Source organism: Saccopteryx bilineata, chromosome 10 (assembly GCF_036850765.1).
Source record: "Saccopteryx bilineata isolate mSacBil1 chromosome 10, mSacBil1_pri_phased_curated, whole genome shotgun sequence".
In the NCBI taxonomy this organism is placed as follows: domain Eukaryota; kingdom Metazoa; phylum Chordata; class Mammalia; order Chiroptera; family Emballonuridae; genus Saccopteryx; species Saccopteryx bilineata.
In genome coordinates, this window is record NC_089499.1 from 66,012,598 (window position 1) to 66,026,403 (window position 13,806).

Sequence of the window (13,806 nt, forward strand, 5' to 3'; positions counted from 1 at the left end):
CTTAACTGTAGAGAATAACATAAAGGAAAATAAGTAATTCCTATTAACCATATCCCTGGTTCACTTAATACAGTGTACAGAGATGTCCTGTAGAACTGGGCGCCTGAAACCTGTATAATGTTAACCAGTGTCACCCCAATATAATTAAATTAAAAAAAAATAAAACTTAAAACCAACAGGAAACTTAAGAAAGAGGAAAAGAAAAAAAATGCAATTCATATGCTGACAGCATTTTTTTAAAAGAATAGAATTGGGGTCTCTGGTCATTTAGCTCAGCTGGTTAGAATGTCTTCTTGAAACACCAAGGTTGTGGGTTCGATACTCAGTCAGGGCATATATGGGAAGTGACAGTGAATGCATAAATAAGTAGAAGAACAAATGAATCCTCCTCTCTCTCTTGGTCTCCCCTCTCCTTTCCTCTCTTTGTCTTCTCTAAAACCAATTATTAATAATAATAAAAAGAAATTGTTAAAATAAAAGACAAGTAGGGGTTAGAGAAGAATATATTTTTTTTATCTTTTGTAAACCTAAAAGTTTCACATCATAATCTAATTTGAGTTTTAGTGATCATGCTACCAGTAAGCATTCAGGTAAAAAGTTGATAGATTTGAAAAGCAAAACTAACTGTTTAAAAAATGGCTGGGTAGCTCAATTGGTTAGAGCATTGTCTCAAGCACAGAGGTTGCCAACTTAATCTCTGGTCAGGGCACATAGAGGAATAGATTGATGTCTTTCTCCCCCCACCCCCACCCCCAATTCTCTCTCTTTAAAATCAGTAAATAAAAATTAAAAAAAAATTTTTTTTGAAATAAAAAAGGCATTATTACAAAAAATTTAAAATGGCAAATACAGTTTTATTTTTTTTATATTTTAGAGAGGAGGACAGACAAGGACAGACAGACAGGAAGAGATAGAGACAAGAAGCATTAATTCTTCGTTGTGGCTCCTTAGTTGTTCATTGATTGCTTTCTCATATGTGTCTTGGCTGGGGAGATACAGCAGAGCAAGTGACCCCTTGCTCAAGCCAGCGACCTTGAGCTTCAAGCCAGAGACCATGGGGTCATGCCTAGGATCCCATGCTCAAGCCAGCAACCCTGTGCTGAAGCTGGGTGAGCCCGCACGCAAGCCAGCGATCTTGGGGCTTTAAACCTGGGTCGTCTAAGTCCCACGCTGACGCTCTGTTACTGCACCACAGCCTGGTCAGGCTAAATACAGTTTTAGAAATAGAAGTTTTATACTTTGGAAGAAATGAAATGCAGACTTTTTCCTGGTTGATGATTTCTGATTCTTCTAGGCCTCAGGACTGCACCTAATTGTCTTATCTATTTTATCGACACATTTCACCTAATTTAGCGTGATGGAAAACATCTGTGGAACTGTTAATCTTTTTCTCAGGAAAACTAAAAAAATATCATTTAGATTATTTTGCTGATATATACTAAAAACTAAAATCAACAGAGATTAATGAGTGGTCAAATATATATATATATATATATATATATATATATATATATATATATAAAAGAATTTATGGAACTTCAAAATGGAGGGAAAGATGGTTTGAATCTACTACCAGTTTTTATGTGTAAGTAAAAATTAAATGTAAACAATTTTGTATTGCTTTAGTAATTATAAGTTGGAGGGTCAAATATATATATAACTTTGTTATTATGAACCTCACCCCCCAGGTAAAAATTACACTTGTAGCATCTGTGTGTGTGGACCAGCTTATAGTTCTTGGTCCACTTGTATGTTGTATTGTGTAGAGGGGACAAGAGAAACAGGCTTAGTACTTACCTGAAAATGTTCTGCAGGTTTGAGCACAGCGCTAGAGATAACTTTGTTCAAAGTAGGCATTTTCAGCAGTTTTTTAAAAATTAAAATTTAATAAGATCCAATTGTTTGCCAGGCCTGTATGATAGCAATCTCATCTGCATTGCAAAGTCTAATATTATATTATATATCTGACTGCCGAACATGCAAAAATAGACACAACTCAATAGATAAACATGAAAATTAGTTTAGATAGCACTCACTAGAGTACATTTAAAGTAAAAGAAGAGAAAATGAGAGTTCTTGCCTTGAATTGAGTCGGGTTTGCCAGAATTCACTTACTTTCCATTTAAGATTGGACGAGGGATAGAGGTGGAAATTTCTGGTGTGTGAGATAACTGCCTTGTGTCTAAAGAGCTCTCTGGTTTCTGTGGAGGGCCGCTCTGCAGACCTGCACAGGACATGAGGGCCGACCTCAGTTTCTGCCTCCCTAGCCGCCTTCCAAGGCTCTCACCAGGGGGAAACTGACCCGGAGACACGCATCAGCAGGAAAGCACACGATTGTCATTTTCAGTTTGAATTGTTTTGTGTAAAAACAAAAAGGTTTTGGGCAGGTTGCAAAATAGTAATTTTAAGTCCCAGAGCTAGGGTTTTCCCCCACCCAAATGGTGAACATTTATGGTGAAAACCTCTAATTTCCTCTTAAAGTAAATATGAAAATTATGATTTCACTCAGAGCCTGTATTTCTTTCCAATCTTAATGGCAAGATTCTGCATACACTTGCTTGTGGAAATGTCATAAATTGGCCTCGGATCAATTTCTCAAAGATAGTACACACCAAAGTGCCACTCTCAGATTTTTAGCCCCAGTGAAATAAGATTTAACTCTTCCCAGTGATGTTCGCCTTCCCACGTGAAGGGCCCAAGGCAGAGGGATAAGCAGGGATATGTTCTGTGTAAAATTAAAATCACTTCACTGCATATTGTTCTGAAGACTTAGCAAAACGATATTAACATTTCATTTCAGTAAAATGATGATATAATTACACCATCTTAAAAAATTATATGAGCATTTGGTCAATTGATGTGGAATGAATCCTGTACCCTGTTGCTAACTTGATCTAAATTAATAAACAAATGTTTTTCTTTTTACTTGTGCCATATGTTGACCCCAGTTCCACAGGCAGAAAGTGGCAGCTTGTGATGTTTCTTCAAGGATCGCACACTGTTCTGCATAAGGGAGAGTGCACACCTTCCTTTGTGTTTTAGAAACTTGATTTCAATTGTTTATTTCATCTGACATTGACATTCCGAGAACAGCTTTCATCAACTGATGAACCCCCGCCCCTACCCAACCTGAAAGTTGTGGTGCTTTTGTTCCTTGTGAAAGGTCTTGAGTGGCATAAAGCATCTTGTCTACAAGAACTAACTGTCTTTCGAAGGGGGAAAAACTGAAGCTTCTGCTTTAAAGAAATTAGAGAGATTGTGGATGTTAACCAAACAGACACGTTCCAAAAGCAGTCTGGTTTTCAAAAACAAAGGCCTATGAGTCATGTAATATCCCACGTGAAAATACATTGATAGACAGCAAGATGAGAAAAAGTTCATACATTTCACCTCTACTTTTTCCGTCTGAGTTGTTTTTTGTTGTCTTGAGGAGCTCAAGGGCGTGTGGTCCAGATAAGTGGAGGTCTTGGGACTTGCTTTTTATTAACTCTGAGAGTCACTTGCCATTAAACATAATTGAGTCCCTTTGTTGTTTTTCTTGAATCTCTCCCAGGCTACTTTCTCTTGACATTCAGGTTTTGATGTTCTCTTTTGTTTTCAGGGTAAGAAGTGACCTTTTGAGGTGACTGTAACTGAAGATTGCTTTACAGAAGCCAAAAAAGGTAAATGCAAATATGATTAGTGGGACCATATATGTAGGGTGGTATCTGTCACCTTTTAAGCATCTTAATTCAGTTCTTTTCTGATCTACCTATTTAGCAATTATATGTATATTTATTTGAGTGTAGGTAGGTATGCAGCATATTTTGAGACGTCTTTAAAGAAAATAATGGCCTTTAAGAAATGGTCCACAGAGTTATATATTTCTCCAAATATCAAACTTTCCCCCCCCTGTTGAAGCTGAACTTTTTTTGAGGGTGGGGGTGTGTTGAATTCATGGGTTTGAAGTTAGAGAGGAATAGTCACATCTCAAAAGTGGTGACTTCATAGAGTGAGCCTGCTGCTAACAAGAGTAAACGCCTGTCAGCGTTCTAAGCTGAAGTGGTGTCATCCGACTGATGTTCATCTCGCGGCTTTATAATCACCTTCTTTCAGAAATTAATAGTCAGGCACCATAGCAACACGCCACATTGGTGCAACAGCTGAACAGCATGGGGCTTGTCCCTGTGATGTCAGCACTAGGCTGCCTTGTTCCCTTGACCTTGCTTAGAAATCAAAGGAGTGCTTGATTTTAAAATTAGATGTTTTCCAAGGGACTTATGTGGCTTGATAAATTAGAGCTAACTGAATTTTCTCAAATTCACATTTGGGATTGGGAACAAAAAAAGCAGTCTGGTTAAAATGGTTATGAATGGCTACACATTTTTTCCTGAATCCTAAAGTATCTCAGTGAGGGCAGAACTCATCTATAGTACAAGGTAATCTTGCAGATTATTTTGACATCTTATGTTTCTCCAGGCGTGTCTTCATGTTGTTTCTGAATTTCGGCCGATACCAGTTCTGTGATGCAGCAGATGTGTGTCTGCTCTCCAGCGGGTTGCAAGCTACCTGCTTGCACAGAGCCTCTGCTCAGCTCTTACTGCATGAAGCTTGTGAATTTGTAAGATGCAGGCTCCTTACTCTTTAGTTGAACAGGGTTTATTGTGGAACTGTCCTAATGTGAAGATTTTTACACCGGCTTGTTTTAACTCTTACCCAGGGTTGGGGATTCTAGAATACATTATAAAGGTAATGATTTGTTTTTACTTGCCTGTTTTGGCACATTTGAATCCAACTTGTTTCATTCTCACCATCTTTGTAGTTTAAATGAAACTTCAGCCTCTGTTAGCCGTTCCAGCCTGGAAAGGGGCCCCACCAGCAGCTGGGCTTAGCAAGTCAGCATTACTTTTGGCAAAGCACTTACCTTTGCTGAGACTCAGTTTTCTAGTTTTAAAAATGAAGGCTTCATCTATTCCAGAGATCTGAAACCTGTGTCTGAAAGGGCCATATGGTAAATACTTTCCGTCTCTGCCACAGCTCTTCGGGTCAGCTGTGAGTCGTGCCTCCTGGTTCCTGGGATCCCTGGGAGACCTCAGCCCAAGGGGCGCCTCGTGCAGAGCTGTGCTGGGTGCCCGAGTCCTCTAGTGTTGTTAGCAAAGGTTTCTGGTGAAGCTACAAATTATGATTAAACCGAGTTGAAAAAGTTGTTGATCAGATTAAATATTCTGCCTGAGAAGTGTGTTGTCCCACAGTTTTAAATAGCCTTCATCAGTGGTTTTAATTGGAATCACCTGTAAGCATGAATGATTGTCTTCTGACTTGATGTCTTTATAATGTCCACACTTACATCAAGGACCTGAAAATGGACATGATTGAATTTGTACAATGTTATTTTTCCCATTTCTAAAATATTTTTCAAAGTTAAAAACATCATGAGTCAAGGGCAAGTTTGGTTAAAAAAAGTTTCTAAAATTTGTCATTTGTGTTGACTACGAGAGAAAGAAACTGCTTTCTTTTTAAAAAAATTTTTTTAGTTTTCAATTATATAATTGACATTCAATAATACCAAAAAAGTGCTTTCTTTATAATTACTGTCAAGAACATAGTGTATTATATAATATTCTGAAAATAAGGAACCCCTTTTCAAATTTTAGAAACACAGAAAAACTTTGTCCTACTGGTGCCTTCTATTGTGACACAAAAAAAGCTGATGAACAAATTTACATGATTTTTTTAATTGACATAGAGAGAGAATCAGAGAGAGGGACAGATAGGGATGAACAGACAGGAAGGGAGAGAGATGAGAAGTGTCAATTCTTCCTGTGGCTCCTTAGTTGTTCATTGATTGCTTTCTCATATGTGCCTTGACTGGGGGCTCCAGCAGAGTGAGTGATCCCTTGCTCAAGCCAGCGACCTTGGGCTTCAAGCTAGTGACCTTTGGGCTCAAGCTAGTGACCATGGGGTCACATTTATGATCCCACACTCAAGCCAGCGACCCCGCGCTCAAGCTGGTGAGCCCATGGTCAAGCTGGATGAGCCCGTGCTCAAGTTGGCGACCTTGGGGTTTCAAACCCGGGTCCTCCACATCCCAGTCTGATGCTCTTTCCATTGCACCACCACCTGGTCAGGCACAAATTTGCATGGTTTTTATTTTGACTTGACTTCTGGGAAACTCAGAGTAAGGGTTTGTGGTCAATCTCTAGAGTTTTTTTCAACTTTAGCTTTTTGTCTTTTTATTTTAAAATAAACTTAACTTTGTACCCCCACATAACATTTCATTAACTTTTTTTCTTCTACAATTAATTCCATCTGTATTTTGACTCTTATTTACAAATTATTTTTAGAAGTAAGTTTAGATATATAGACTCAAATAATAAATTGCATGTAATTTTTTACCTTTTAACAAGCTCAGTGATTCTTTAAAAACTAATCCTTGTATATCTTGATCTCTTATATGTAAGGAAAAAAAAGTTTGTTAAGAATATAAAATCTAAAAAAATATAAATAAAAGGGATAGAATGGTTAGTGTTTCTTCCCAGTGAATACACCTTAAACCAAATTAAGATTGTGTTGCCCAATGGTGGTTTGGAAACCAGCACTATCTTCTACACTATAAGAAGGATGCAGGTTTCAGATGGCAGCAGCTGCTCAGTAAATGCTATGCCCGAATTTGAAATCTGGGAATCATTAACTGTCAGCATAGATGCAAATAAATATGCTTCCCTTGGCATTATGGGAACGACTGGTTATGTGCCTAAAAGTGGTCAGGCAAATTCAAGAAACCACATGAAGCCATTTTTCGAATTTAGTTACAAAGGTCTATAGAATCATAAATAACAGTCTTCATACTTTAGTGGTGTAACAGTTTTCTTCCAAGTAGATCTGAGCATTGTATAAAATGTGTCTAGTTGCCTGAGAGATTGTTGGCAATCATTATCATCCCCACTTTACAGTCTGGGAAAGTGGCGCCACAGGTGATGAGTAGTACCCATGGTCGTCTAGAATGTCAAGACTGTAGGTGAAATGACGACTTGCTGAGGTCAGTCTGATTGTGATTGCTGTGATGCCCTTCTGTCAGGGCTACCTCCATTGTGTGGCAGTTTCTCCCTGTTTACCCACATGCATTTCTGCTTCAAATTCAAATCCAATCTGTAAAATTCATCATCTTGTATTCAGTTCTGAATGGCACTGGGAGTCAGTGATAATAGTCAAGATCATATAGATTGCAATCAAATAGCTGTTTTCAAACATCAGGTATTTTCAAACTTTGCATTTTACCTGATGATTTTTTTTTTAGTAATCAACCTATTTGAGAAAAAGTTAAACAATCTAAAAAAATGTGTAATCATTGCAGTTTTTCTCCCACGCCTCATTTGAGGTATTTTTGTTGTTCTTGATAGATCTAGGAGTTATAATCTATCCTTGTAGACTCTACTCATTGTGTCTTACATATTAAAAATTATTTCTTGGTTACAAAAAAGCTAAAATTGGTAATTCAGCTGTTTGAAATATATTTGTTGGTTCTTTGGAAAATATATATGTATGCAATGTAAATATTTATATAATGAAAATATTCTGAGTTAAATCCATTAAAATATGACCTCTTTATAACATTCAGCTTTTGAATTATGTGACTATTAATTCATTAAATTGTTATAAATACACTGGAAGAGAGGGTCTTCACTGAGCTACCATTGCTTCCCCAGAGCCTTTTGATGCATGCGTGTGCACCACACACACACACACACACCCATGCCTGGGTGTGACAGTCCAGGTAAAGACTAAGCTGATACAGCATAGAGACCCCAACATAGAGTGGTTTAAATAAAATGCATGTTTACTTTTCTCTGATGTAACAATTTGTCTGCCTAGCTTGACTGGGCAGTTTCTTTCCCTCCTATACTCTCCTACTTCAGGGTTTGTCCTTGTCTACATGGTTGAAGCACAGTGAAATCCAAGCATAAGAATTCCTTTGAAGCAAATGATTAAAAATTGGATACATTTATATCCATTGACATTTAATTGGTAAGAGTATGGTCATATGGTCACAAGAAGCTGCAGGGGCTACCTGGGTGGCCACATGTGTGGGAGAATTGGAGAACAGATTTAAGGGGACGGAACATAACTTGATCAGTTAAATTGCCCTAATCCAGTAATTTCATTCATTCATTCATTCATTCATTCATTCATACATACATACATACCTACATATGACTATACATACATACATACATACATTAGTCTGTACTGCAGATATGTGTTGATGATGTGTGCCAGGTTGCTGGGATCATAGCACTATGTTGGAAGCACATCATCTATTATCCCAGTCTTCATAGGGTTTATATTGTAGAGAGGAAGACAGACACTGGGAATGATGATGGCAGGTGTTTGGAAGGGCAGATATTGGTTGCTATGAGAATGTTCTATAACAGGGAGACCCGAGTATCAGGGATTCATGTATTATAGCATTAAATAGGAGCTATGTTGACTTAACTTGATTTTCTTATATTTTCATGCCAATGCTGTTGTGAATGTTATCAGGCATGTTCATTTTTTGGGTAATAGCTTTATTGATGTATAATTCACACACAATATAATTTACCCCAGTAAAGTATATACTGTGTAATTATTTTTATAGTATAGTCACAGAATTTACAGCCATCACCACAATCTACTTTTGGAACATATATTACACCAGAAAAAGACCCTATACACATTAGCAGTCACTCCCTTAACATAGCTTCTTTCTGTCTAATCTTCTTTCTGTCTGTATAGACTTATTCTGGAAGTTTCACAGTAATTGAATCATGTGTTATGTGGTCTTTTGTGACGCATTTCTTCCACTTAGCATAATGTTTTCAAGGTTCATCCAAAGCTTTTCGATTTTTAACTGTTTTAAAACCTCAGAGTTATATGTGTTCTTAGTCCTAAATCCAAAATGGTGGCCTGAAGTATTCTCATAAGGGATGGAATGAGGGGTGTCTTACAGTTTTCATGTTTTTTACGGTATATTTCCATGGAACTGACTTAGCCTTCTAACTGTTAAACTTTAGAATTTAAATGTTTGCATTTTAAGTTAGCTGTATTTAAACATTGTTAACCATAATGCTATATACTAAGTTACTCTATAAACAAGAACTGTCTCTCCTGAACATTAGTTTCAAAGAAAAAAATTTAAATATTAATTTCCAGAGAAATATGCTCACTAGAGTTCTTTTTCAAGCAGAAGTCACTTGTTGACATTTACATGAAGGCAGCCTTAGTAGTAAAGACAGTATTTGCAGCAATTACAATATCAAGTAGATAGATTTTGTACAATCACCAATCAAAACTATAAAACTGAGTAACACATGGGTTTATTTATTTTTTCAAAATGATGTTTTTGCTCTTTCATTTGCTAGGGGCACAAATATTCCAACTACATAAGATGCACCTTGAACCATCTTATCTAGAGGTTTTCAGCTTAGGTGACATTTAACTGCTTAACAGAGATGCAGAAGTATTGTCCTTTTTTTGTAATTCAAAAACCTCAAGAAGAAATTTGGAGACTAACTCTCCAATTACAATAACTTGTTTAGGGTAACACATCTAGGTGGCCTTGACTGCATGGCCCCTTATATCCAGTATCATCCAGAACCTTAAAATAGCAGATGCTATATTGATGGTAGAATCCTTATTTTGAGGCCATTTGAAAAGTTGACACTTTCTTCCTAGGGATAAGTTTGGAGTTGAAGTTTATGGTATCTTTTTTTAAAATTTATTCATTTTAGAGAGGTGGACAGGGCGGGGGGGAGAGAGAAAGGCAGGGGGAGGAGCAGGAAGCATCAACTCCCATATGTGCCTTGACTGGGCAAGCCCAGGGTTTTGCACCGGCGACCTCAGCATTCCAGATGACGCTTCACCCACAGCGCCACCACAGGTCAGGCAAGTTTATGGTATCTTTTAAAAAGACTTTTCATAAGTCGGAATTTTGAAAAATGGGAAATGAGGGTTAGTCGTTGGTCCATCTCTTTTTTTGAGCTAAACTGTTGTACTTCCATGGCCTTTGCATTGGGTGGGGAAAGAAAAACAATAAATTTAATGTCTTTCTACTCAATTCAAATGCTCTCTTTTTGTAGAGTGAAAATTGTGCAAATTTTCCCTTTAATTTTTTATATTAGCATGTATGTAACATATAATTATAGGTAATTAGATATTTTGTTTATTATCTGACAGTGCAATGAGTTATTTTAAAGCAATGTTTAATTAATAGAAGTCTTGCTCCATTGGATGGACCATGGTGATTTCAGTCAGCAATTGTCATGGGTCTTTCATTCCTTGCCCTGCCTGTTAAGGCCTCTTTCCTTGGGAAGTCTATTTATTTTCCTTTAAAGCAGTGGTAGTCAACCTGGTCCCTACCGCCCACTAGTGGCGCTCCAGCTTTCATGGTGGGCAGTAGCGGAGCAACCAAAGTATAAATAAAAAGATAGATTTAACTATAGTAAGTTGTTTTATAAAGATTTATTCTGCCAAACTTAGCGAAAATCCAACACAAAGTACTTGGTAAGTAATTATTATTATATGCTTTAACTTGCTGTAACTCTGCTTTATAAATTTTATAAAGTAAAGTTACTTCCCTACTTTATAAATCACCATTACTGTGGAGCTGGTGGGCAGTTAGAAAATTTTACTACTAACAGAGATACAAAAGTGGGCGGTAGGTATAAAAAGGTTGACTACCCCTGCTTTAAAGGATCCTGAGCAGTCCCTGGAAGCCAGAGGAAGTGTCCTAAAATCCATGCATTACAGATTGCATAAAGTTTATTTAGAACAGTGATTTTCAAAGTGGGCATTGGGACCCTTTGGTGGGTTAGGAGCTCAATTTAGTGGGCTGTGCCCAAGAAGTTTTTAAATTTCTTCCACTTATTTGAGAAGTAGAGAGAAAGAGCAAGGGGGAGAGAGATAAAAAAGGGGGGGGGAGGAAGAGAGAGAGTGAGAGAGAGAACACAGAGAGAGAGAGAGAGAAACCACCCATTGTTCCACTTACGCGTTCCATTTAGTTGTACACTCATTGGTTGCTTCTCGCATGTGCCCTACATGACCAGGGATTGAACATGCGAGCTTGGCCCCCTGGGACAACACTCTATTCAGTGAGTCACCTGGCCCAATATTTTTTTAAATAATTGAATAAACATACAATAGAGTAGAATATACTGTCAATATGGAAACCACTAGGCACCTGTGGCTATCTGCACTTGACATGTAGCTAGCCAAAACTTATATGTGCTATAAGTGTAAAATCCACAGTGTTTCAAAGATGTGTGGAAAAAAAATGTGAGACATTTGAATGATTATTTTTTATTGATTATACGTTGAAATGATTACATTTTGTCTATATTGGGTTAAATAAAATAAATTATTTCAATTAATTTTAATTGTTTTTGTTTACTTTTTACCGTGTGGTTAAAATTACATATATGACAAGCATTGTATTTCTTTTAGACATCTTGCTGAGATCATGGGGAATATAGCAGTGAGTGACAGCTACAAGCCCTCTACTCATGGTTCTGTTGGGTGGGGACTGGCAGGAAAATACACTAAATAAATATGAAGTGATAGGTGCTGTGGAGAAAAGAGAGAAGGGTACAGGAGGTTAAATTGCCAGAGGGAAGGTATTGCAACTGCAAATAGTCAGTGACACAGACATTTGAACAGAGATTTGGCATATTGCAAAGAAAGCAAGTTAGCCAGTCTGGCCAAAGCAGTCAGCAAGTGGGAGAGTAGTAGAAGAGTCTTTTAGTGAAATATGGAGACATTGATGGGCTTTGAAGTGGGACATAATCTGACTCATGCTTTAAGTGCATCACTCTGAAAGCTGTTTTGCAAATAGACTGGGTGGGTGAGACAGTAGGCAGGAAGGCTCTTCAGGAGGCCACTGGAATAACCTAAGGAGGGAGGATGATGGCGGGGATCCGGATGGTGGTGGAAATGATGAGACGTTGTTAGATCAGGAATTCATTTGAAGGTGGAGCCAAAGGACTTCTTGGGGGAATCGATGTGGAGTTTGGAAGAGTTGCATAATGGAGGGTTCCCAAGATCTTTATCCTGGTAGATTGCTGTGGGTGGAAAGAGAAGAGTCAGGTAGAAGACAGGTTTTCTGTTGTAGTAGCTGCTGGAAGGGTGGAGCTGCCAGTAACGGGAATAGGGAATCTTGTTGGGGGGGGGCGGTTTGAGGGGGTAAAAGAATTCACTTGTTAAAGACAGTAAAGCAGATTTTATTCAGGACCATCACAGTAGGTGCAGGGAACCCTGCAGTGAGATTTTTTATGTGAGAGACAGATTGAGCCAGCTCTGAACACAACCTGGTCACAAGGGCATTCACAGCCAAGGAGCGGGATTGACGGAAGTCAGTGGATGGAAAATTATTAAGAGGAAATTATGAGGGATAAGGGGAAAGTCCTGGCTAACTAGATCTAATAGGATTCTTTGTTAAGACAGTCCAGGGTGAACAGGTACCACCTGGGGGGTGGTGGAAGATGAATCCAATCACACGAGGGTGACCAGATATGGTGGTGGGCTTTTGTTTGAACTTAGTAGGGTTTTTGTTAAAATTAGCTTTTACAAGGAAGTGCACAGATGGGGTTCGGAGCATCACTAAAGTTTGGTTAAGCCAAGGTACTTTGTCAAGCCTGGATGAGTGAAGCAGGGAAACCAGGAGCACAGTGTAGATGTGTGAGTTTGAACTGTTGGTGGAGATGTCAGGTGGGTGTTTGGATATGTGGTTCTAGACATGTCCTAGCTAGGGCTATAACTTGAGGATTTATAAGCAAGTAGGTGATGTGTAAAGGCACGAAAGTGGATGAGCTCATGAAAAGCAATGGCATAGACAAAGAAGAGAAGGGCTCCGAGGTGTGGGTTCTGAATGCAACACCATTGTGAGATTTGTTCACAGGATGCTGAGACAGAGAGGTCAAAGATGGAAGCACGACTCAGGGATGGTGGTGAGCCAGATGCCTGTTGAGGACACAGTTTAAAGGAGGAAAGCATTGTCAGCTGTATGAAATGCTGCCAAGGGGTCAAGAGCAATGGTGACAGAGAACTGACCATTGGGTTTGTCAACATGGAAGTCATATTTAATCATACCAAGAGTCAAAAATATTTGAATCTCACTCTTGTAACATACAGTGGCTTTGCACAACTACCGTCTGCTTATGGAAATTAGGCATTTTTAATGATTTTTCCAGGAATCGTGCCCACTAAGGTCATCACATGTGCCTCCACCCTGTGCAGCCCCATGTGGTCAGGGCTAACTGTGATGTTTGCGTCGTAATGCCGCCTGTAGAAAGTGATCAGAGAAAAACTCACTGCTACATAATGGAATTTTTGAATTTTGTTCCTTTTGACTCAATCTCTCATCTGATGGTTTAGCTATTAAGTTTAAACCAAAGACAAGGGAAAAGGGGGATATACTTGCATCTCTAACTTAAAATGTTATTTTATTTATATATATATTTTTATATTTTTCTGAAGCTGGAAACGGGGAGAGACAGTCAGACAGACTCCCACATGCGCCCGACGGGGATCCACCTGGCACGCCCACCAGGGGGTGACGCTCTGCCCACCAGGGGGCGATGCTCTGCCCCTCTGGGGTGTTGCTCTGTTGCAACCAGAGCCCCTCTAGCGCCTGGGGCAGAGGCCAAGGAGCCATCCCCAGCACCCGGGCCATCTTTGCTCCAATGGAGCCTTGCTGCGGGAAGGGAAGAGAGAGACAGAGAGGAAGGAGAGGGGGAGGGGTGGAGAAGCAGATGGGCACTTCTCCTGTGTGCCCTGGCCGGGAATCGAACCCAG

General features: G+C 38.9%; 1 protein-coding gene and 1 long non-coding RNA gene across 15 annotated transcripts in view; one reads left to right on the top strand and one right to left on the bottom strand.

Moving 5' to 3' along the window:
• FOXP1 (forkhead box P1) overlaps positions 1–13,806 on the top strand; it is a 671,570-nt gene that overhangs the window by 319,702 nt on the left and 338,062 nt on the right. For all 14 annotated transcript variants that reach the window (XR_010727343.1, XM_066245805.1, XM_066245816.1 and 11 more), the window contains one exon: positions 3,602–3,662. The gene's annotated coding sequence lies outside the window, so the exon portion shown is untranslated. The remainder of the gene's footprint in view (positions 1–3,601; positions 3,663–13,806) is intronic.
• Positions 11,371–13,806, bottom strand: part of LOC136314647 (uncharacterized) — a 43,959-nt gene continuing 41,523 nt past the window's right edge. The window contains exon 3 of the long non-coding RNA XR_010727345.1: positions 11,371–12,074. This is a non-coding gene — a long non-coding RNA (uncharacterized lncRNA). The remainder of the gene's footprint in view (positions 12,075–13,806) is intronic.